This window comes from Branchiostoma belcheri, unplaced genomic scaffold (assembly GCF_001625305.1).
Source record: "Branchiostoma belcheri isolate BF01 breed outbred unplaced genomic scaffold, Haploidv18h27 scaffold635, whole genome shotgun sequence".
Classification (NCBI taxonomy): Eukaryota; Metazoa; Chordata; class Leptocardii; order Amphioxiformes; family Branchiostomatidae; genus Branchiostoma; species Branchiostoma belcheri.
This window is the reverse complement of record NW_017804282.1, coordinates 15,705-19,212: the sequence shown is the minus strand read 5'-3', so window position 1 is coordinate 19,212 and position 3,508 is coordinate 15,705. Positions and strand designations below refer to the sequence as shown.

At 45.3% G+C, this 3,508-nt stretch overlaps 1 pseudogene; it reads left to right on the top strand.

Moving 5' to 3' along the window:
* The first annotated feature begins 2,367 nt into the window (after window positions 1–2,367).
* LOC109483279 overlaps window positions 2,368–3,508 on the top strand; it is a 3,640-nt pseudogene continuing 2,499 nt past the window's right edge.

The following is a 3,508-nucleotide window of genomic DNA, read 5'->3' as shown; positions in this document are numbered from 1 at the left end:
TAATTGTAGGTCACCAGTCGTACGCCATATGCGAGCAAACAACAGCATAGCCGTTATTTTGTCCCTGACCAATACAAACTCTTTGTGGCTCTGACTTCTTGAAAAGACCTTGTTTGCCCTCAGGGGGGAGGCATGCATGAACTATGACCAGTATTTTAAAACACAGTGTAACCTAAGAAATATCGGCGCCTTTGTAAAAGCACGTGTAAGGTAACCTCACTTAAGACCTGAGTTCCTTCTACAACAGGGAGAGAGTACAAACTTAGTAATACATGTATCGATTAAGCATGATCCTTGCATTTGAATTGCAATGGACTTACGAAGACAAAACCTTTTCAAATCGGACAGTTTAAATGTTTATTGGACATTAACTAGCATGTCGCTTACCTCCGACGGTATAAAAGGGACATTGGAATAAAGAATTACATGAAAGAAACCTATTAGCCCCTCTGGTTTTAAAAATTAATAGGGAAGGAATATTTACCTTTTCCACAGCCAACATCAAGCATGTAGTTTTCCGGTCTGGAGGCGAACAGCTCGGACCTGTCCACGAGCGCGTCCTTGACGGCAGTGTAGCCGTTCAGAACCACCACATCTTCCATCCCCATCCTGACGGTGAAGACGTCCCGTACTGCCGCCTCCACGCCGGCAGCTTGAGGTGAGGCGCTCGGCCCAAGGCGAGGAGGTGCCCGAGAACAGGCACGCATCCTGCTGGGTAGGGAGGCAGGTTTTTGCGGCGCTTCAAGAAGAAACATGTCAGAAGAAAGTCCGTCCCAAAGACGAGACAAGACTGCAGAGTCAGCCCAGAGACCTGAAAAATCTCTTGGACAGTCTCGGTTATCCAGCCGATGATTACCGCCATGTTTGTCAAGAATGCAGACATGTTTGCGCGTGCGCAATAGCTATTTTGTATAAGTGGCCATGACCCGAACACTGATATGATTACACCGACACAGCCGGGTAGGGATTGTTTACTGATTATCTCTTCTGTCCTGACTTTAGGTCGCTGGTCTAAACTACAAATGTATGTCTTAGTAGCTCATCAGTAGTATAAATCGCCCCAAATAGAACCATAAGAAAGCTGACGGCTATCTAAACCCGGCGGTACAAGTGTCATTCTGTCCTTGACCCCTATGCCCCACTGCGTCCTAATGAAAACACCAAATCTAACTCTTACTCTAGTATCTATAAACCCTAGCCTAACTCTAACCCTAGCCCTAAACATATGAGGCCTCTTACGTATGTGCCAGTTCAAGGATTTGGCTCAACGCCCATCTGCGTCCTAATGAATACACCAAATCATTGCATGACCTCAGGGTCTGACACCAGCAGCAGCTATTTCATGTCAAGAATGCAGTAGACAAAGCAATGAAGGACGCGTGCATGAACTATGACCTGCATGGACACGGTGTAACCTAAGAAATGTCGGCGCCTTTGTAAATGCAGTTAATGAAGGAGAAAGGTAAACAGGCAACATTTTAGCTTGGGCGATTTTAAACAAGACTTGGCGTGTAAGATATTCTATCATCCATAAGTCCCGGAGTCCTAATCCTTTGAATAGCAGAAATTTTCTTGATCTTCCTGCTCCTCTGCATGATCGTTTTATTACAATCCTTAGCTCTGTGGATACTGTTAATTGTGGCAAGACTCGTTCAAAAGCAGCCGAGCTGAAATGTGTGAAAGGTTTGTTGACATTTAATCTTTCTGCTTTGTAGTTGTCTAAGGTAAGCTTACATTACAAACAAATTTAACAAACTTAAGGGGTGAACATTTCTTAGGTTACACCGTGTCAGAGAATGCAGGTCATAGTTCATGCATGCGTCACTTCACCGCTTTGTCTACTGCATCCTTGACTTGAAATACCTGCTGCAGGTGTCAGGCTCTTAGGTCATGCATGTATTTTGTCTGTTCAATAGAACGTAAAGAGGGCATAGGGGTCAGGGACAAAACTGCGCTGGTACCACCGGCTTTTACCGGGGTTAATATAGGAGTAAGAGTATGTTTAGAGTTAAAACTTTTGGTCCAACACAAAACAGTTCTCTCACCTACCAACACAGATGTTGGGCATGGTGGCCTTGAAAAGGTGCACTTAGGTGCACCTGTTCCACCATGCCCCCCATGTATATTATGAATGTGGTTAAGTGTAATAAATAAATAAAAAAAATAAAATAAAGATGTACTTTTATGATAGTATAAGAGTAAGAGTAAGGGTTCAGGGGTAGAGTTGGGATTGTTGTTCAGGGCTAGTGTCAGACTTATGATTGGGGCTATCTTAGGTTTAGTCTCCAAGCCCCTCCCACTCATTGTCTCATGTATATTGGAAACCCCCAAAAGTAGTGTCAGAGTGGCCATTGCGCACGCGCAAAAATGTCTGCATTCCTGACAAACATGGTGGTATTCGTCGACTGGATAACTGAGTCTGTGCGGGGGATTTTTCAGATCTCTGAACTGACTCTGCAGACTTTTCTTGTCTTCGGTACGGCCTTTCTCCTTGCTTGTTTCCTCTTAAAGCGTCAGCCGAAAAACCTGCCTCCATACCCGGCAGGACGTGTGCCTGTTCTCGGGCACCTCCTCGCCTTGGGCCGAGCGCCTCACCTCAAGCTGACGGCGTGGAGGCGGCAGTATGGGGACGTCTTCACCGTCAGGATGGGGATGGAAGATGTGGTGGTTCTGAACGGCTACACTGCCGTCAAGGACGCGCTCGTGGACAGGTCCGAGCTGTTCGCCTCCAGACCGGAAAACTACATGCTTGATGTTATCTTTGGTTTTGGAAAGGGTAACTATTTCTTACTTGTTTAATTTTTCATACACAAAGGGGCCAGGAAGTTCCTGTTATCAATTTTTGTTATCATTTACCAAAGCCCTTCTCATACCATTAGTATAATGGTGGTGTCTGTCTGTACATGTGTTTCTATATCATTCTGGCAACACAAACCCAGTTGCATACAATAGTGTACCAGTCCACCCACTGCCTGTTAGTGCAAGAATAACACCCTACTCACTAGACCATTACACCAGGCCTTCTGTTTTCTAAATAGCGATCTATTATATAGACTGTTTGTGGAGTAATGTGAGAGTCTCGTTTGAACAATGACGTTTGAACCAGAAAGGTCGAGAGAGCGGTCGTGCCCTGAAGCACAAATACACATGGTGGTTAATAGAGGTCATTCATTGTGATATAACCAGTTGCTGCTGCTGCGAAGCTGGTATGTTACGACGATGGGCGTTTGCACATAATTTTGAAATACAGACATGTAAGAATACGATTTCTTTTTCCTTTCAGACGTTGGAAATGCACGCTGGGGGCCCGAGTTCAAACAGAGGAAGAAGTTTAGTCTCACAGCCTTGAAGACCCTGGGTATGACGGTCGGACCTGGCAGCATTGAGGAGAAAATCCGAGAGGAGGCGGGATGTCTCCGCAACAGGGTAAGAAAAGATTAGATCAGTAATATGCTCTCTCTCTCTCTCTCTCTCTCTCTCTCTCTCTCTCTCTCTCTCTCTCTCTCTC